Genomic DNA, 22,500 nt, shown 5'->3' on the forward strand with positions numbered 1-22,500 from the left:
AAGGCGGTTTTTCCTATTTCATCTATACAGTTTATCAATAATAATATGTTCCCAAATATTGTTGAGATTATGAATTAAGGGTTTTTTTGTGTTTTTTTTTTTTTTAGTTTTCTGCTATTTTTTTTAAAGTAGGGGCACATTTTCTCATGTCCCTTGGAATAGTCTCTTGCTTTCTAACTAGAGAATGATCTCCTCATTCTGGTTATTTTTACTGTGCTGGCTCCCAGGTTAGGAAAGCAGGTCTAAGATGTTTGATATCAATGATTCAAATTCCCTCTCTCAGAGATGGTATGGATCTCTGGTCAATGTTTTCAGTCCAAGAGAAAGGAGAGAAAAGAGAAAGGACTATTCTCTCTCTCTCTCTCTCTCTCTCTCTCGTTTGGTGTTGATTCAGCAGCCAGTTAGCCATAAGAAGTAGAGAGTGGGTCACCGGTCACTTGCAAGGCAGTTTCTCAGCAGGGCTGTTTACTCCTTAGTCAAGCAGTTTGCCTTTCAGCTCTTCTGGGTGCAGGCACTGTCCTTCCCCTGCTTTGCTGAAGCAGCTGGTGGAATGGCCTTCTTCAGAGCAGAGCTACAAGTATTTTCAGTGGTCAGAGAGACAGTACTGTGGGCTCCCAGGTCAGTTAGCTACCATATGATGGAAAGTTCTGTCATTGTGGAACACTCTACATCTTTACTTCCCTTTTTCTCTGGCGGAAATCTTAAATTAATGAAGACACCATATTTCTGCCCTAAATTTGTCTCCCTTTTAGGAGCCACCTGTAATAATGGTCCTATTTTGCTTAGGGGAAGAGAGACATTTAGGCAGGATGTTCTATCAATTGATAAAATATTAAAATACTTTCATATAGACCATTCCACCTGTGTTCTTCACACATACCAGCAAGTAAAAGACGAATGCACAGTAAAGGTCTTTATCTGTTTGGATTGGCATCTGAGTTTTCTGATCTTAAATATTCTATTATCACCTCTGCTTGGGGACTATGTATATAAGTTAAAGGCCAAAAGGAAGCACTTTTATACTCCCTCCACCCCCACACACATACATTGACACCAAGAAATTAATGTGGAAAAGAGTGGTGTGTAAAATGAACTGTGTTTAATGTTTATCGAGGGATGTGTTAACATCGACACCTATTGTTGTGAGGGGAAGTGAGCTAGAGTGGACAGAAAGAGAAGTTGAGGTGTCGTGTAAGCCAACAGCCTTAGCTGACACCTCAGGGAGCTTGAGATGGAGCTCAAATGATCCATCATAGATGTTCCTCACCAGGACCAAATGGCCAGGCCTTGATAGCCCTCTCCATCAGTCTCTCAGCTGTGCTGACTCACAAAGGGCGTGATCTCGGCTGAGTTTGCTCTGTGCAACTGAGGCAGTCCCCAAAGTTGCTGGCAACTAGAGGGTTTCCACTGACAAGACTCCCAGTGAGACAGGCGAGTCCTTCTTGGAAGATAGGTGATGTTCATCTGTGCTCATCACAGATCAGTACTGTGGTTTATCACGCCATCCAATGAAGATTCGTAGGCTTCGCGATCTTTATTGTTTTTAAAAGATGAACTTAAATCAAGTTTTTGAAACTGGAATATCTTTTGTTAGAGTGTGTGCACAATATTTAATTTGGGCTTCCTAGACATTAGGCATTCTTGTATGTAGGGTTAGTGTCTTCCTGTCATGTAGTGATTTTGTTTTTCCGTTTCTTAGAGGACATCCTTCTTTTACTTCTCTATTTCTCCTTCATTTTCTCCATAGTCTTTATAAAATCAGCCTCCTCTCAAATAAATAACAAAAAATCAATTCTGGAGAGAGTAATAATACAGGGTCAGGTTAGTGTAAAGAGAAGAGTGACCTTGTGGACATTTGAAACCAATTGCAAATTCCTTGGCTGTTGATGACATTAGTGTCGGGTTCACATTTGAAGTGAAGCCATACTGTTGAGTTTTCTCAGCTTTACCTACTATCATTTTTTTTTCCCAAAATTTTCTGTAGATGAGAAACAAATGCCTAGGAAGATCCTAGGCAATACCATCTGTGAAAGCCTTGCATAAATTGGAAACTAGAGCTCCAGGTGAAGTTCACATGCTTTGCTCTATATGGTGGTACAATACCAGGCAGCAAGAGTAAGGGGGAAAGGACCATAGAGCAAGGAACCAGTAAAAAGTACTGAGGATAGCTTCACAAGAAAATACAACTGATTTCTTGGCTACTCTGGATGTTGCCAGAGAAGCTGTCAGAGGGGAGGAAGTACAAGGAATTTATCTTCTTGACACTTCTGATCTCCTGTTTCTTGCTCTTCAAAGTATGTCCCAGGGGCATAAATTTCAGACATAATTCCAGACTGCTTCATGTACTCCCATCTAACAGTCACTGAAAATGCCAGATCCCCCTTCCCACAGCACGGTGTCTCCTCTGGGTCTGGAATTTGTGAGAAGGAGCAAACTCTTCATAGCCCCATTGAGTAGAAGCTGTACACAATTCTGGCCTTCGTTTCTGGGGGGCTGAGGCATCGGGCATGGTCATCAGGAAACAAGGCTAGCAGCACTACTTGGGGTGCTTGTGCTGACAAGCCACACTGGTCTGGATGGAGCTGGTTGAGGGGTTGTCCTAGCTGATCCAGGCACCGAGGAGGCTGGAGCAGCTCAGGTGAGCCTGACTCTGGTCACACAAGCAGGTCTGGGTGCACACAGCCAAACACATCTGAGAATAGGCACAAATTGGGCCTACTATAAACCACTGGATAAAATTCCAAATGGTATCATATTCACATAAATAAACACGCAGTCTTTGTGGGTCCTCTATTAACTCGTAATAAAAATATAGAGTAGGAAATCACTTTAGAATTCATGGAGGCAAGTTTCACCATTGTTCTTATGAAAGGAGCTGCAAAGCAACTTATTCAAAGTGACAGAGAACATTTGAGATCGAAGAGCAGAACTCAGGTCTATAGATTCTTCTGCCAAGAATGTTACTCACTGTCCTCCACTGTCTCTCCTTGAGTATCCTCAAATCTTCAAATAAATGGATCCTAGTAAAATCTTCAAATAAATGTAAAAATGATAACCATCTAACCAGCTTTATAATAAAATTCATATGCAAGGAAATAAGCATAGCCAGAGGTCAATTATTAGTGTTTTGAGAGGATCTTCTCATGTCACAAAATGAAATCCCACCAGTTGCTTTAGAGTAGAGAAGTGGGTTTCCACCATGTTAGTTCCGGCAGTGACCTTACAGGTAATCCACGTCACGGGATTTCTAATATGGCGTTGAGAGACGTCTCCCTAAAGAGACCCACTGATGTGACATGCAAAACATTACACTTGTGCGCATTTTCATGGGAAGAAGTTTTATAAGTTTGTGAGTTCCTAAAAAAAAAAAAAAAAGTCTGTTAGAGCTTAAAAGAATTAAGGGTTGTGGGGGAGGAAGAGAGAAAGGGGAGGAAGAAGAGAAGGAAGAGAAAAAGAAAAAAAAAAACCTTATTGGCCTGCCTCATTTCCCCAGGAGGAAAAAGAGGTTTGAGGAGTTGCCAGCATTCTGGGTTCATAAAGTGTACAAGTGGCAGGATTGGGATTAAATCCAGTTCCAACTGCACTCCAGGTCCTGTGCAGTTCCCGCTAATGGAAACTTCCCTAGGCAATTTTGGACCATTGACAGTTTTTTCCCCCAGAAGATCCAAGAGTTAGAAAACAATGGAATTTTTATTCTTTTCTTTAAAGAGAGCTTATGGGTCAAATGTCTGTATATTTATAAGAGAGGAACGTGAGAGCCCAAGTGCCTTTCTCAAGATGGCAGTCAGTTAATGACAGTTCTGATCCAGACTCTGTGACCTGACTTCCTCCCACTCCTATGACTGTGTGTTATTACTGTATCTAAAAAGGTTAAGGATGAGCAGAAATTAATGGAAAACTTATATATACATCAGTTGCGCGTCTGCAAAAGCAACATATATAAACTCATTCTAAAATCTCATTTTCTTGAGAAAGACAATGTGAGAAAAATAATTTTATCCATCTTTTTAAAAAAAGATTTATTTATTTTAGAGTGACAGAGCGGGGGGAGGGGCAGAAGGAGAGGGAGAGAGAGAATATCAAGCAGACTCCCCGCTGAGCACAGGGCCTGACACGGGGCTCGATCCCACAACCTTGTGATCATGACCTGAGCCGAAACCAGGAATCTTATGCCCAGCCGACCACGCCACCCCCGTGCCCCACTACCTTTGTCCATCTTTGAAATTGACATTTTTAACTTGAAAGTTATGGATAGCTATGATGTCTCCTTAATCATGCCCTTCTTGTGTCAAAGATACGGTGAGAAACAAGCTGTTATTTCTGGCCTAAGTATGAATAACAGCTTAAATGGTAGAAATTATCTAGCAAAGTGTTAATTTTTACTGTACATCTGTCATGAAATTTGTAAGTAGTTCTTTATCCTCTAATACAGATTTGTTGTTGTTGTTATTTGTCTCAATAACAATTCTGGTTTCAAAAAGCGTGTCAGTGACCTCTCTAAAGGTACAAACCCCGTCTTTTCAGGAATGGTGTCTTATCAGGGAATGCTTGTGGACCAGTAAGGTTTTCGAGTTTTCCTAAGTTCTTTCTTAGAACTTAGGTTTTCTTTCAGTATAAAGCCATTCTCCGTTCATTACATGCTGTGTTCCTTTTATTCATTTTCTCTTTTTGCTGCAGGAACTTTGTCTAAATACCACTTTTTTTTTTAACTCTTATTCTTGTATGATTCGATAACTTGGCAGCTCTATCCAGACCCTGTATTTGCCCCGAAACATTACAATGAGTTCTGCTTGATTTCTTCCTCATCTGAAATCTGGCTTCTCTCTGAGAACCATCCTGGGGACAGACTTTCTGCAGCATGTGCACGAGGAGTGAAGGATGCTGCAAAACTAGGGGGTTCACTGGCATTGAAGCTTTGTTAACTTTGTTAACTGAACCTTTCTTCCTTCCGCTTGTCTGGGAGCCATCCCTGTCCAGCCTCAGAATGGCCGCTGACTTCAGATAACTCGATTTGAAGAAGCTAAGCCATGGTCTATGATCGGTTCAAACATTCTCTCATCTTTGCCGTCATTGCCACTTCCTCATCGTAGAAGAGAGAAATATACACATGATATGTTTTTTTAGCATTTGTATTGAAAATCTGATTGTGGGGCAGGGGTGTGATGGGGGGGCGGTTTGGGGAAATTGCAACCGAGGATCTCCATTGAGCAATGGCTGCCTCCCCTTCAGTCTCAGATCCTTCCTTATCTGTTTCGTCCTTCCTCTTCTGTTTGATTAAATGTCAGTGTGTTCTTGGAGATAATCAGCTCCAAACGTTTCTGAGAGTGTTTAGCTTTTTTTGATGCCCCTTAGGGAGTCACCACAATGGTGAGGTGCAGGGGTTTTCAGTGTCCTTTAGAGTGACGCCGAAGAAGGCAGGTGGGGGCTTCTACTTTTGTGCGAGTGTTCACCTCCCCTTCCAGAATCCCTAGCTCATGCTGCTCTTTCTGTTATTCTCCTGAGAGGGATTATTACTGATACTTTCTAGAACATCGTTTGATCTAATCCCATCCCTCTTCCCAAGGCAAACTGAGCAGGGTTTGGAGCTGCGCGGACTGTCCCAAGCTAAGGCATATTAATATTTTGAAACTTCCGTTAAGTTATTTTCCTGCCCTTCAATCATTGTCCTTGACTGTTCCAGTATATTTTTGCTGTGCTGTGTTTTATTTATTTTTTTGCCCCCCCCCCTTTTTTTTTCTTTTGGCAGAGAAATTTTGTTTGTTATCTTGACATTCATTCTCTGTCTTAAAGTCTGGGAAAGATAACTTTTTAAAATGATAAATATGAAAATCTTCACAGAAGCTCTGTTTTAATCATGGTTGATGGGCTAAATAGGCCCAAAGAGGGAAGGGAATGTTAATGCTGTCTCACTGTTTCCTTCCCGTTCATTTCAGCCCTTGTATCTTTGGTTCGTGTTTCTTACCTTGAATAGGAATAGTGAGAGGGAACAAGTTGACTGGTCTCAAGAAATGCCCATCAGTGTGTAACCTTGATCTGGCGTGAAGGGAAACAAGAGCAGGCCTGCCATGCACCTGTTTGAGAAGTCCCATCCACTTAGAGTCTGTTTTCTCTTTCGTTGTATCTTCTGCCTCGTCATTACACATTCTATCGAGGTTATCAGAATGCGCTTGAATCTCCGTGTTCTCATTATTCCCAGAGACAAAGGGACTGGACAGTGGGATTGATACTCTGAAACGGGGCTTGCTTCCTCCTCCACCCCACCCCAACACACAGCACATGTGCCCACACCCACGTGGTTATCACAGACTACAGATTTCCCCCAGATGTGAAGTTGGAAATACAGTGTTCACAGGTGTCCTTTGTGGCTTGCCATGCCTCACTGAGATCATTTCTAAGTCCCTCTTAAGATCACCATCTGGAAGAGTTAATGGGCACTGTCAAAGAAATTGATAGGTTTCGTCGAAGATACAGCCTTCAGTTCCTAAGGAGTAGGTAGGTACCTGCCTAGTTGGGGAAATCAGTCAGGGCTGCTGGGCTGGCCCTGTTGCCAAGATTCCCCAGTGTTCTTCATGGCCACAGGGTTCCGTTGACTTTTTTTTTTTTAAATAATATTTTTTTATTATATTATGTTAGTCACCATACAGTACATCCCCGGTTTCCGATGTAAAGCTCGATGATTCATTAGTTGCGTATAACACCCAGTGCACCATGCAATACGTGCCCTCCTTACTGCCCATCACCAGTCTATCCCATTCCCCCATCCCCTTCCCCTCTGAAGCCCTCAGTTTGTTTCCCAGAGTCCATAGTCTCTAGTGGTTCATTCCCCCTTAGGGTTCCGTTGACTTAATAGGAGCCTCACAGAATGGCCAGGACCAAATGCAGTGAAAGTTACACTGACTTTAAAGTCAAGATGTCAAGCAGATAATTGAATTAAATTGCCACAGCACCATTGCGATGTCAGGACTGTATGGTGCATCTGCAGGGAGGAAACACTTAAGGCCACACGCCTGCACACGTGCACATACAACAGTGTACATATATGAGAGTATATTTGCATATGAAAACAGAATCTATGTATGTATGGGTGTGGGTGTGTGTGTATGGAAGCCCCCCCCCCATTCAGCAGCAGAAGGAATCTCTTTCATAATTATGAAGCTGACAATTCATATTCTGAGAAAGTGGTCCTTATCAAAATGTGTGCTGTATCTGATGAATAAGTGATAGTAGAGGCTTCTACTTTTGTGTAAGTGTCCACTCCTCTTCCAGAATCCTCATGGAAAACAAAAGAAAGAAAGAAAAATAGAAAGATAGAAAGATAAAAGAAAAATAATTTACATAAAAGAACTGGACCAGAATCGCTGTTTAATAAATGTTAACTGTTGTTATCATAACGATTCTAAAGGCTTGTCTTTATTAACTATTTTCTTTATAGAATACTGACTTCCAAAAAATACTTTGAGGCAGTATTTAATAGAAAATATTTTTTTAAACTGTGAAACTATTTAATAAAAGCGAGGAAAGGGAAGAAGAGAATTATATTGTAAAGCGTGAGGGATAAATTAGGCTAGAATATCCTAAACGAAGGCAATCGACAGCTGTTGAGCACAGAGTTTACCTCTTAAGTTTCCTGGAAATCAAAGAAAGAAGAAAACCATGATGAGATATAGCGGTGATAAATAAAAAACAAAAAATCATGCCAGTTTCCCAGAAGAGACCAGTGTTTCCCTCTCTGTGCTGTCCGTCAGAATTTTTCCTATCTTTATGTAAGTAGGATGACCTACTTCTGGTTTGTTTAAGGCTTTTCCACTTCAAAACCTGTAATTATTTATATAAAACTTTCAGTCTCAAAAGTGTCCTTGTTTGGAAAATAACTTATGCGGTCATTTTCTACGGTAGCAGAAAAACACATTGAAACACGTGACTGATCCAGGTTTTATGAGGCCAGAAACTTACATTATCTTAGAGACCCCCACTGAAGAAAGAGGGTGGACAATTACAACCATACAGTTAGGAAGAAAAGATAATATTTCTTTAGAGTCAAGTAAATCACGAAAGATTAATACTATTAAAAGTTGAGGAACTTAACAGCCTGCCGTAACTCAATTTTTTTTTCTACATTTGTTCGCTGGATATTCTAGAAATAAACACATCTTTTGAGGCAACAATTTTATTATAGAGGAAATAGTGTGGTTGATTAAAATTCATTATTACTGATAGTTTTAAGAAAGTTTGAGCTTTAGAAGTTGTTTATAACATTACATAAATTTTTACGATTGTTGCCACATTTGGGGAAATCTCTCTATTTCTTCCGTGTATGAACTATAAGATTTTCGTAGAATTTGTATTTTAAGTTTTCTTGGGAGAACTAATTTTAAATAGTCCTTTGCCTGACAACATACATTGAGCAGTGTGCCATTGATTTTTTGGTTTCTAGTGGCACACGAGTTTCATTATTTTTTATAATGTCAGTAAATTTGTTAAATCAAAAGAGCATAAATTTTAATATATTCCCAGTGTGCTTACGTGATGTGTACCTCTTCTTTTATCGGATTATTGAAAAAATACAAAAAATTTCTCTTTTCCTTCAGGATTTACTGCTTTGGGTATGATGTGCCTGCTCTTTTCTCTGGAATTTCTAGACGTTAGCAATAGAAAAGGTGTCCGATATACAAAGACAAAATCTGAAACGTTTCGATGTATAAAATGTGCAACTTGACCCACAGACTCACTGTATGTAGTAATGCTACAGGTTTGTGTCCTACCAAGACAGGAATCCTGATAAATGTTTCTCTCCATTTCCATAAAAGGAAGAAAAAACAAAGTATGATGGTTCTTTAAATTGCTTACACTGCATCGTTCAGTCTATTGTGGACAGGCAGAAAGTTCTGTACTCACTTAGCACTGATGAGAGTAGAATCCTCTTAACAATTTTACCTCTATGATAAGTGGAAGTGTTTTTGAAAAAATAGCTATGCCTCTATGCACTTCAGACCTTGTTTCTTTCCTGTGTCTCTTTTTCTTCCAGTGCTGGTCACGTTATGAGCTCAGGCCCTGCGGCTTTGTATTAGGACACCGGGGGAGTTGGGACAGTTGGTGCCTAGATGACGAAGAATAGCCTAATTTTCCCCTAAAGTTACTGTGATCGTATAATGTAAATCCAAAATAAATGTATGGCCAATGTGAATTCCTCTAGGATACCTAACATTCTTGGAGCCATAGGAATAACCATCAGACAGCAAGAGGGCAAGCTGTCAGAGGAGAAAGCAGATGGCCCCAGGCAGTGCTCCTAACAGGGCCTAGAGTAAAATATTTTATATTTGCAAATTTTACCAAAATTTTCAACTTTATGAAGCCAGTATTCGGGCCTCTCCCAGAGCCTTGGAAAGTGCTTGTGGAAGTGAGGGGCCCTGACGGTTGAACTTCATCGAGTTCATGGTCAGTCTGCCTCTGCCCACGGGCTACACGGGGACTCCCCATGTTGCAGACCTCGGTAAAGACCGAAGGCCCAGTTAAGCCTCAGGGAAGAGTTGGGTAAAAGCAGCTCTTGGGGGGGGCGCCTGGGTGGCACAGTCCTTAAGCGTCTGCCTTTGGCTCAGGGCGTGATCCCAGCGTTCTGGGATCGAGCCCCACATCAGGCTCTTCTGCTGGGAGCCTGCTTCTTCCTCTCCCACTCCCCCTGCTTGTGTTCCCTCTCTCGCTGGCTGTCTCTCTCTCTCTCTGTCAAATAAATAAATAAATAAATAAATAAATAAATAAATAAATAAATAAAAAGCAGCTCTTGGCATGCAGGCTTGGCATACAGCTTTCTAGTGACTTCACAGGTATAACATTTAGAAAATCTGAAGGACTAAATGTTTAGCATATCATTGATCCTTTTGTAGCTCACGAGCGTGACCATTGGGTGATCAAGCCATTGTGTGACTTGTGTCTCCCTGAAATCTTATTACAACCTTGACACATTACCTGTCTGACGTGAAAAAAAAATGTGTAGTATATTCACTTTACTATGATAGAACATTTTCCCATGAAACAATTCAAGTAGAAGTAGCCAGGGAAGAAATTCTCTGTTGCCAGTCCCAGTTGCTATTTCTGTGTTTATGTAGCAAAGCAACACCCAGACTTTAACTTTGTTAATATCAAAGCCTGTGAGGGTGGCCCTGCTCTTTTCCTACTGTGATCTCCAGAATATTGACTTTTCTCAGTAGAGGTTACTAAGATAATTTACATATCTATTAGAATAATTGTCTTTTAAAAATGGATTTCAAAATTCTTAAGATCCCTAATCATTCCCATTTTAATGATTTTTGTCTCAAAATTACTGAGGAAAAGAACCCAAACACGAAAGCAGATGGCTTGTTCCATAAATTCTTTATGTCGTACCTCAGAAATCAAAATAAAGGAGTTGAGAGGTAGCCAGGCATGGCTTCAGTAATGTCTTCTTTCTTGGTTGGGACAAAGTCCTCATGGATAAGAAGGCAGGTGAGGCTGAGAGGTTGTTTGGGACTTTCGGGCAGAGAATGGGGCTGCCTCTTGAGGAACCCCAGGGGAAACAGTCCTTCTGTTGCTCTCTTGGGGAAGGGTGTGGAGGGGCGAGTCTCGTTCCGTCTTTCCCATGAATTCTTCTGAGGTTATCAGGCCCGATAGAGTTTGGATGAGTAAATCTCAGGTTTCGTTTTCTCCTGCCTTTCTGAATAACCCTTGGTTCATTTCCTCTTTATTCTCTGTATTCTGATCTGTAATATTCTGCACAAAATTGTGCTTAGCTTTTCCGGCATCTGTCATTACTATCATCTTAGGCAGTGAACGTATTTGTAGGATATGGAAATCGCTATAGAAACATAAAGATGGATGGAAATTCAGATGAACACACTCAGGCTTCAGCAAGGCTTGGCTTTAAATGGAACAGATTTTTCTCTTCCTCATTCTTGAAGCCTCCCTCCCGCCCCCCGCCCGGACTTGCTTCTCTGTAGACTCCTTTGTGCCGGGAACTCGGAATTGATGTGGACATCTGACTGACTTCAGTGTATGGTCAGTCCTGAGACTTGGATGGCCGGGGTCTGAGCCAGTCGGAGACCACCTTGAACATGACGAACTTGGCTGGCAGCTCGTACACATTCCTATCTAAACCGCCCAGATCCTGTATGTTCCTCTGAAACCCCTCAACCTTTAACCCCGGGTGGGTCTGCAGGTTTTTTGTTTTATTTTGTTTTGTTCTTAAGATTTTATTTATTTATTTTAAAGAAGAATAGCGAGAGAGTGTGAGTGAGGGGAGGAGCAGAGGGAGAGGGAGAGAGAATCTGAAGCAGACCCCACACTGAGCACAGAACCCCACACGGGGCTCGATCCCAGGACCCTGAGATCATGACTTGAGCCGAAATCAAGAATCAGATGCTCATCTGACTAAGCTCCCCAGACGCCTCGGGTCTGCAACTTTGAAGGCATTAGCCTGCTGCAGCCTCCTTTGCCTGGCAAAGCAATAAAACCATCGTTCCTCTTTATCCGCAAACTGTCCTCAGGTTTTATTTCGGCTCCAGAGGCCAGAAATCGTTTTCAACAACTGGGTATGTTCTTATAGATAAACAGTCATCTATCTCTAATAGAAAAGTTTTTACCCCAAATTTTCTGGCACGCCCTTGCCCCAGCCTTCAAGAAATAGAAGAGTCTTCACAAAATACTGTAGGGCATTAACATTGTATAGTTGAGAATTATCTCCCAAATTATTTCTATGATATTTATTTATTTTTGTGATTTTAAAGCAGTTCATAAATGCACATTTACTGTCGAGAAATAACAGCAAATACCTTTTCAGCATTCGTCTCGTCTTTTATATAACATATCAAAGGGATGTCTTTTTCTTCACTACAATCCAATGTAAAAAATATATTGTATAATGAATTTTCAGGTGTAATATGAATCTTTATACCGTTATTTATTTGGAAATTTGGAAACATTTTAATGAATGCCTTGCCTGCCCCCAAATCCCAGTTTCTACAAATATTAATAAAATTCTCTTGAACGTCTGAGTAACACACCATATAAAGTGTTTGTAACACCAACTAAGTAATTATTCAATCTCTAGCTAGCTTGTTAGTGGTATAGGTTTGTTCCAAGTGCAATGATAACAAGTTGAATCAGATACTAATTATGTTTTACTTCTACATTGCATTAACCGTGTATTGCAATGCAAATAAAATCGAAAAATATTAAGACATGTAAAAAGGGCAAATAACAGTAAAATATAAAAGGTCATTATAAGACGGGTTTATCAATTAAAACATAGTTTGCTGTAATAGTTTTTTATTTGTTACACACATCTGCATTCCTTGCAAACTTTGAAATGATGAGTTTAGAGTCAAAAGGTCTTTATAGATTTATGAGCAAAAGGGGAAGAATTATTTCAGTTCTAGAACTTTTTCAATATAATACCTCTGCAAGCATTTCTCTGTATATTATGAATGAGTGAGTACAACCTACCTAGTACATTTAGTCCAGAAATATAAACGGTGTTTTACATTCTTTACTTTGAATAAGTCATCAGTGAAAGGTGATGCCACTGACAATAATTTTCCTTTGTCATTAGAAAGCATTCACACGGTCCATATTCTTATTTTTGCATTCTGGAAAACAGTCCTTAAAACTGTAGCCATTATATTTTTAAAATAAAGAAAAAAACTTTTGGGGTGCCTGGGTAGCGCAGTCGTTAAGCGTCTGCCTTCGGCTCAGGGCGTGATCCTGGCGTTCCGGGATCGAGTCCCACATCGGGCTCCTTGGCTGGGAGCCTGCTTCTTCCTCTCCCACTCCCCTGCTGTGTTCCCTCTCTCGCTGGCTGTCTCTCTGTCACATAAATAAATAAAATCTTTAAAAAAAGAAAAAAAGAAAAAAAACTTTTAAGAAAAGCATTGCATGTAATTGTTATAAGAGAGGAACATAGGAAAAAATCACCAATACTATAAATTCATATATGTGTTATGTGTATATGTATTACATATGTGATATACATGTATTACCCATATATGTATATTATACATAATATACGTATTATGTGTGTATAGATACATAACTCTCAGGAAATTGGGTCATACTCTCCATTTTTTTAATATAATCCCAAGTTTTGCAAACATGAGTAGATTTTCTTTTGAAAGGAAATTTAGAATTGGAAAAAATCCCATCAAACTATTTTATAAAACCTTGGAACATACTTTGTGTAATGCAACTTTTCTCAAATATTAAAAGGAAATTAATGCTTCCATATGCTTTAAAACATAATTAGTTCAGACCTTGTGAATTTGAAATTTATCATCATTTCCACTAGTGCTGGACTGAAGCTTGCCTCTTTTCAACAATATTGACTGAAGACTTATTTACATAAGGAAAGCACACACATAATATGTCGCAGTTTGATTAACGTTCCACATCGTACACCCATACGTGTAATGAGCGTCCAGATCAAGAAACAAAACCTCACCAACCTCTGGGTTTTTGCTTATGCCCCTTCTAGTCAGTGTTAGCACCCTAAGGCTGATAGCCATCCTGAGTCAACGCCGTACGTAGGGTTAGCCTGTTTTTGAACTTTGCATAAGAGGAATCCTACAATATGCCTTCTTTTGCGTCTGGACTCTTCCGCTAAGGATTACGTTTGCGAGATTGGTCCACATTGTTGAGAGGTTGCAGGTTTTCATTCTTATTGATGAATAGTATTTCATTGTGTGACTGCATCAAAACCATTCTCTAGTTTCCTATTGATGGACGTTTAAGTAGTTTCTAGTTTGCGACTGTTAAGAATAATGCTGCCATTAACATTTTGTATATCTTTTGATGAATGTATGTACACATTTCTGTGAGGATAGAAACCGATGAGCCAAACATAAGTGCATATTCAGCTTTAGTAGATAATGTCAAAAACTTTCCCGGAGTGTTTTCCAGGGTGATTGCCTCAGTTTCCATGCTTACCAAGCATGTATGTATACGACTGTTTCTCCACATATTTACCCATGGTTAGCACTGCCTTTTTAAATTTTTTTCATTTTATTCATTCTGGTGGGAGAAACTTGCCTTCTTTTAAAAAAAGATTTTATTTATTTATTTGAGAGAGAGAGTTAGCCCAAGCAGTGGGAGGAGCAGAGGGAGAGAGAGACTCTCCAGCGGAGTCTCCGCTGAGCCTGGAGCCCAGCATGGGGCTCAATCTCACGACCTTGAAATCATGACCTGAGCCAAAATCAGGAGTTGGCTGAATTAACTGACTGAGCCACCCAGGCGTCTGCCTTCCTTTTCTGTGAAATATTTTTCTAGGCAAAGTAATACGGGAAGTAATGATTGATCATAGTATGGTTAACACATTTCCTTATACAGTTGTGACTGTGTCACCATTTGAAAATGACACATTTTCAGTGCCAAGTGTTGCAATTAACAAATACTGGTTGTATGGAATACAATTTGCATTCCTTTTCTCCTTCTCTTTTATTCAAAGCGCTCAGTAGTCAGGTACATACCTTGTGTGTTCTGCCTTTAGAGTACAATACGCTAAAAATTTGCATACAAATATCTTAAATTCTCAATGCATTATCCTATTCAGGGTTCTTTACCTTACATGCCATAGATCAATACTTGAAACCGTCTTCCTTCAACATGTTATAAAGTGAGTATACTAGTTTATTGTTCTTCACGTAGTTTATTTCCTTATGTGGCATGACATTTTGGTGAATGTTTGGGGCTCAGAAGTCAGTGCGAACTAATTTTTAATCTTTGTGATATTGCACAGCTCATACTATCTCTCCGAGTCTCAGCATTTCCTTAGGTAATATGGAGGTAATAACAATGCAAATTTATTGGAACGACTTACGTAAAGCACTTGTCACAGTCCGTGGCACCTGGTAAGTATCCCGTAACCGATAGTTATAAATTAGTGTTTTTAGTCTTGTGCTCAGAGTAAAGACACTGCTCCAGAAAAATCAATGTTGCTAAAAAAATAATAATAAAATAATAATAATAATAAATAAATAAATCTCGAGGAAATTTGGAAAATTCTCTAGAAATACTCTTTATCAAGTTTACTTTTACTCAGGCCTTTATAAGTGCAATAGAATTATTAATTGCAAATAGTGAAACCCCATCTTGGGGGTATACTAAAGAAGAACACATACACAGTACACACACACACACACACACACACACAAACACACACACACATTGTGATTTTGGTATTTCCTGATAGCTTTTCCTCTCTGGGAGATATTAGAAATGCTTAGCCTGGCAAGAATAGCTCGGATCCTGGTTTTCTCTGTTCAACCATCTGGTAGCTTACTATGCTATATCAGAGGATTCTGGGTTCAAATTCTGAACTCACGACTTCTTAGATTGTGATTTTGTGTAGTATTATGTAGGTTGTTACACTTTCATCTTCCTTTTGTATAAAATAGTACACAACTACATGAAGTTGTGAGGGATAAACACAGTCATCCCTAATAAATTGCAGAAAGCAAGTGAAAGTTAACTAACGACGTGCACTTTAACAGTTACTTCCTCCAGAATCCGTCTACCACTAGCTACAGACCATTCCGGGAGTCTTTGCAGTTCCTGAAGGTTCAGACTTGAAGTAATTGTTCTTATTAATCATTTCCGTGAATCTGTGGCGTGCCGGAGTCTGAAGAGGCTCGCTCCCTTTTCAATGCTGCCTGCAGCTTCTCATTAGGAGGAATGTCTTCTGTGTTCTGCATGTTCTTGCTCATTCTCTTTGTTCTCTGTACACTCTGATCTGTGCCATGTCTCTCTCTGAACTATACTGCCAAAGTGGGAGGGATTTTTTTTTTTCCCCCAGCTCTAGCGTTAAGTAGGAAGAGAGTTGCATCTAGGCCAGGTATGATCTGATGATGATTCCTTGGCCATACACAGCAGTCTGGGATAGCGAGTTACTTCCTGTGGCTGCGGTTCTCAACAGCTCCCTTAGCTTCAGCCACCAAGGCATTTGCCCTCTGTTTCAATCTCTCTATTATGAGGACTTTACAAATAGAGCCCTTGTCTATCTCGAAGTCACAGATGAGCTTCAATGACAATACATAATAGCTTTTGTGTTCTCAAAAATGTATTCAGGGGGCGCCTAGGTGGCTCAGTCATTAAGCGTCTGCCTTCGGCTCAGGGCGTGATCCCAGAGTCCTGGGATCAAGCCCCGCATCAGGCTCCTCCGCTGGGAGCCTGCTTCTTCCTCTCCCACTCTCCTGCTCGTGTTCCCTCTCTCGCTGGATGTCTCTCTCTCTGTCAAATAAATAAATAAAATCTTTAAAAAAATGTATTCAGGATTTCCTGATTTGTAGGTGTAATTGTTTATTTCCTTCATTCAACAAATATGTATCGAACACCTTCCATGTGCCAGATAGCATTGTAAGTATGGGGAATTCAGCAGCAAACAGGAAGCAGTTTAACTTTTGGATGGGCTGGCCCCCAAATACAGGAGGTTGTATGAGAAAAGGGAAGGGAGCAAGCTAATAGAGACTTGGAAAAGAGCGTTCTTGACAGGGAGGAAAGCAAATACAAAGTCCAAGAGTGGAATGTAGCTGTCGTCATGTGGTTTCACGTAGGAGCAAGATGGAAGGTACAGGAGAGGAGATGAGAGAAATATCCAGGGATAAAGACAGATGGGGCAAATTCTCTTAGGCCATTGTAAGAATTTTGGCTTTTACTTTGGGTTATTTACAAACTCAAGTTATCTCTGGATACACATATGGCAAGACTGTGCAGATATGAGGATATCTCGCTACCTTTCTGAGCATAACTTTTAAAGGAAATTGGAGGTGGCCCTATCAGTAGGTAGAAACGGTATCTACCCAATTGCGGGCACATGGGTCAATTCCAGCCCTTCTGAGTATTTAGCCAAAAGAATTGCAATTAGGATCTCAAAGAGGTGTTTGTGCTACCATATTCATCGTAGCATTGTTGACAGTAACCAAAGTATAGAAACAACCTAAATGTTCACCAGTGGGTGAACGGATAAAGAAGGTGTGGTGTATACATACAGTGGAATATTATTGAGCCTTAAAATGGAAGGGAATCCTCCCATCCACAACAACATGGATCAACCTGGAGGATAAGTGAAACCAGACACAGAAGAATAAATACCTCATGATTCCACTTACTTATGATGGATCTAAAATAGACAAATTCATAGAAATACAGAGCGGAATGGTGGTTGCCGGAGCCTGGGGGTAGGGAGAAATGGGAAGTTGCCGTTCAACACGTATAACGTTTCAGTTACAAAAGATGAGTAAGTTCTAGAGACCTACTGTACAACATTGTTCCTATAGCTACCAGTACTGAATTATGCATGCAAAAATTTGTTAAGAGAGTAGATCTCATGTGAAATGTTGTCACCACAGTACTCTTAGAAATAAAATCCCTCTTCAAAGTGCACTTCCAAAACCTAAAACAGTTTTCACAGTGCCCGAAATTCCACCCTCTGATTATCCTTTAGCCTCAGAAAATGTTTCTGTCTTCAAAAGTACTCTGCAAAATTCTAGACATGGCTGAGGAGAGTGGCACATTTAACAGTGAACATCTCTGAGATGAAGGGTCTTCGGCATTGAGAAAGCAAGTTCCATGATCGCTGAGTTGAGGTCTGAAATTTGGTAAACACTTAACTGTTAGGTAATCAGATGTCAAGGTGACCCACTCGGACAACCCTGAAAGGAGCAAGCGTTTACCACTTATCATGACGGTACAAGCAAGAGACAAAAAGTGGTGCCAGCTCCCCATATTCCATTTTCCCCCGTGTAATGGTACCAGCTGAAGGCCAAGTGGATGCAGCATGGAGCCCCACCAAAAGGCTTCTGTCTCTTTAGGGACCAGTGGGCTGGGGGAACACAGACAGGGAAGAGCTTGGAGTGACTGCATCCAAGTGGGAGAAGGCATCGTCCAGGACTCAGGATAAGGAAGTCTCTGTGCGGGCCCCTGGGAAGGGTCTCACAGGACCGCTCATGAGACCTCAGATGGAATCTCATGGACCGGGAATGCAGATACTCCTATGAGCACGGCTGCCCCAGAGAGACAGGAGTCCTCAACTGAAACTCCCTCCAAAAAACTTGAGTGCCCTGGCGAGGCAGTGAGCCTGGTGAGGGGAATGCATTTCCGCCATCGATGCCCCCTGCGCAAAGCCTAGGTAATCCCTGGAGTATCACACAGGGTTTTGGCCCGAAGCCACATTCCTCATTAACAGATACTGGTTGTTGAATGAACCTATTAGCTAGATGCTTAACAATGACCATAATGGAAGAGAGGGGAGGAAAATAATAAATGGAGAGATGGGCTTTTACCATGGACAAACTTCTTCATACTTTTTCCTAGAAATGATACAAATGATCCTGAGTGAATTTCTTTAGAGCCCCTATAGATGTTTTAATTAGCTGAAAGAAAATAAGGTTAGCACAAAATAGAAGTAATATTATATAGAAGACTCACGATCTGTATATTGATATTTTCTTCCCTGTAGCTGGAACAAATGGAGATGAATCATTTAAATCAGTGGTGCCCTGAGGGAAGAACTCCATCTAGAGTCATGTGTCTTTAGAGGCATAATCTCTTTTTAAAAAACTAGTGGAAGTAGACGCAATTTTATCTGTCATTACCAGTGAGATTTTAACCATTATCTTTATAATTCATGCTTACTTTGTAGACCTGATTGCTAAATAGATGATGATTGCTTTACAATAAAAAAAGGAACACTTTTCTTAGTTTCATCATCTTCCATATTCTTTTATTAGTAAACAGGAGATATTGACACAGGTAAAGTTTAAAAATGAAAATAAATAGAAACAGTATTGAAGTCATTTTGTTTAAACTACTCCAGTCAGATAGTGACACATGATGTAATCTGATAGACCCCAAAGCATTTGTTTGAGATTCCAAATAATAATATGCTAATGAATTTGTATTTCTTTAAGTTCAAGTTAAATAACATATAGTGTAGTGTTGGTTGCAGGAGTAAATTTAGTGAGTCCTCGCTTATACATAACACCCAGCATTCATCCCAACAAGAGCCCTCCTTAATGCCCATTGCCCATTTAGCCCGTCCCCGACCCACCTCCTTCCATCAACCCTTATTTTGTTCTCTAAGGTTTAGAGTCACTTATCGTTTGCCTCCCTCTCCATTTTTATCTTTTTCATTTTTCCTTCCCTTCCCCTGTGTTCATCTATTCTTAGATTTGTTTAATTTTAAATATATTTTTTTAAATTCCACATGTGAGTGAAGTCATGATATTTGTCTTTCTCTGACTTATTTCCTTACCATAAAACCCCCGAGTTCCATTCATGTCCTTACAAATGGCAAGATTTCATTCTTTTTGATTGCTGAGTAATGTCTCATTATATATATAACTTCTTTATCCATTCGTCAGTCGCATTTGGTAGACATTGGGCTCTTTTGATAATTTGGCTATTGTTGATAATGCTGCTGTAAATATTGGGGTGCGTATGCACCTTCAAATCAATGTTTTTGTATTTTTTGGATAAATACCTAATAGTTCAATTGCTGGGTCATAGGGTAGTTCTATTTTTAACTTTTTTAGGAACCTCCATACCATTTTCCAGAATGGTTGCACCAGTTTGCATTCCCACCAACAGTGTGAAAGGGTTCCCCTTTCTCCACATCCTCATCAACAACTCTTGTTTCCTGAGTTGTTAATTTAATTAATTACTTTTTTCTGAGTTGTTAATTTTAGCCATTCTGACAGGTGTGAGATGGGAACTCATTCTGGTTTTGGTTTGTAATACCTTGATGATGAGTGATTTTGAGCGTCTTTTCATGTGTCTGTTAGCTATCTAGATGTCTTCTTTGGATAAGTGTCTATTCATGTCTTTTGACCATTTCTTGACTGGATTATTTGTTTTTTTGGCTGTGAGTTTGATAAGTTCATTATAGATTCTGGATACTAGCCCTTTATCAAATATGTCATTTGTAAATATCTTCTTCCATTCCATCATTTGCCTTTTAGTTTTTTTGATTATTTTCTTTGCTGTTTAGAAGCTTTTTATCTTGATGAGGTCCCAATAGTTCATTTTTGCTTTTGTTTCCCTTGCCTCCAGCGACATGTCTAGTAAGAAGTTGCTGCAGCTGAGGTTAGAGAGGTTGCCGCCCATTCCCTTATCTAGGGTTTTGATGGATTCCTGTCTTACATTCAGGTCTTTCATCCCTTTTGAGTTTATTTTTGTGTATGATGTACAAGAGTGGTCCAGTTTCATTCTTCTGCATGTGACTGTCCAGTTTTCCCAACACCATTTGTTGAGGAGACTTTTTTCCATTGGATATTCTTTCCTGCGTTGTCAAAGATCAGTTGACCCTACAGCTGTGGGCCCATTTCTGGGTTCTCTGTTCTGTTCCCTTGATCTTTGTGTCTGTTTTTGTGCCAGTACTTTACTGTCTAGATGAGTACAGCTTTGTAAGAGAGCTTGGAGTCCAGGGGCACCTGGGTGGCTCATTCGGTTAGGCGTCTGCCTTTGGCTCAGGTCGTGATCCCAGGGTCCTCGGATTGAGCCCCGCATCAGGCTCCCTGCTCAGCGAGCAGCCTGCTTTTTCCTCTCCTCCGCGGTCATGCTCTCTCTTGCTGTCTCTGTCTCTGTCTCTCAAGTAAATAAATAAAATCTTAAAAAAAAAAAAATAGATCTTGAAGTGGAATATTGTAATTCCTCCTGCTTTGTTTTTCTTTTCCAACATTACTTTGGCTATTCGGGGTCTTTTCTGCTTTCATACAAAGTTTAGAATTGTTTGTTCTAGCTCTGTGAAAAACGCTGTGTTGTTTTGATAGGGATTGCAGTGAATTAGATTGCCTTAGGAAATATATAAATGTGTATTTTATAAATTCATCACTTTCACAAACTTTTGTGAAACATGAAGTACCCCCCCAAAAATAAGACTTGTTTCTAATTCTCTTTATCAAAACAAAATCTAGATAGGTGCACAAGTAAAACTAACATAATACCTGGAGGAATTGAACATTAAAAGCAGTCCTGCTTTAATCATGTATAAATCAATGGAAATGAAGGACTGTTGTTTTTCCATTATGGTCTTCATTATTCGCAGCACAACACTCTTCCTTAACCGTACTGTTGCATACCTAATGCCACGTTGATGAGAGGTCGCATCACAGAATTGTTTAGCTCACTTGGAGTTCTGCTATATTTGCTACAGAGGCTGACTATGACCATAATAACAGTGTTCATCAGTTCCTCGTAAGCGTAAAGCACTGGCAAGATGTATGATCCATATCCTCAAAAGGTTTAAATTTTTGCAGTTGATCAAGGTATAGAAGTGATAATTTATCATCTCAATGAATGAGTGAGAAACAGCACACACACAACTGTGTAAACATTGCATTATTTACATAGGATAAAGAATGTGTCACCGAGAGAGTGACATTTGAGTGTTCGTTTATATAGTAGGTGCGGTGGTCCACCACCCAGATTCCCCTTTTAGGAGGGGGATACTCTTTCTTCTCAGCTGCAGGGCTACCAGATGAATCCCTCCCCAGTAAATGCTCTTCGCGAGAGGGAGTTGCCTGGTGAAGCCCCTTTTCTACAGGCAACTCTGGGGAAGTGATTGGCTCCAGAGTTCCACGCGTTGCATTCAGTCTGGGGCATCTTTGTCAGCAGGGGTCCTTTGGCATTGACTGGGATTTCCAGGGCAAATTCACCACAGTTCCACTCTCCCTCTGTACAGTCCTGCTTCTCTCACTGCCTGGTGGGTATTAATTCCAAACAGTCTTCATTTTGAAGTCTGTTTCCTGGGAAACCCCACATATGACTGCTAGTGCCAAGAGTGAGTGGTCAAAACAGTGGACTAAAATGGGTTCTGGCACTGGGCTCTCTACCGGCTGATTTGTGCTGAGGATCTCTCAATGGTCGTGGGGAAGTACTGTGTGTGCTGTACAAGTGTAATTGTTAAAACTGTCATCCGTAGTAGACTGAGCCGTGATGTATGAATAAGAAAATGCAATAGTGAGTACAGTCTGAGGCTATTTGAGAAAGTCTGAAAAAGTAGTAAATATAAGAATTATGGAATCAGATGGCTCTTCAGTAAGGTTAATAGAGGCCTTGAAGAAAGACAATGAAAGGTTGAAGGTCATTCATCGTCTCTTTAAGGCCTCCTGTGAAACCAAAGGCCAAATTAGCAGCATATAAAAAGAATTTCACGTCCTTAAGCTAGAAGGTGAAGTGAAGGATCATGCCCAGAAATTAATTACAAAGGTCACAGAGTTCCTGAGAATTCTCAAACCTGAAAGTCTGCCAAGATGAAGGCCCTTTGGGGAAGGACTGGTACACTGTGCCTTGTGATATGACTCCCTGCCTCTACACACGCACAGTCTAGAACCTCCCGGTGCCCCTCAACCCTCCGGGTTTGCAGAAGGGGCTCTTCCTCCCTGTTAAAAGGTGGCAGTACTTTCTTGTTTGAAAACAATTTCAGAGGCTACTGCCTTTCAAGATCCCATTCAAGAATGTACCCCTACCTCCCCTTCTGATCAT

The 22,500-nt window shown here is 40.4% G+C and overlaps 1 non-coding gene across 1 annotated transcript; it reads left to right on the top strand.

The window, feature by feature from the left end:
* Nucleotides 1-9,869: 9,869 nt before the first annotated feature.
* Nucleotides 9,870-9,973, top strand: LOC113261973 (small nucleolar RNA U13). The gene has a single exon (XR_003318577.1). It is a non-coding gene; the product is annotated as a small nucleolar RNA U13 (small nucleolar RNA).
* Nucleotides 9,974-22,500: the final 12,527 nt, after the last annotated feature.

Source organism: Ursus arctos, unplaced genomic scaffold, assembly GCF_023065955.2.
Source record: "Ursus arctos isolate Adak ecotype North America unplaced genomic scaffold, UrsArc2.0 scaffold_5, whole genome shotgun sequence".
Taxonomy (NCBI): domain Eukaryota; kingdom Metazoa; phylum Chordata; class Mammalia; order Carnivora; family Ursidae; genus Ursus; species Ursus arctos.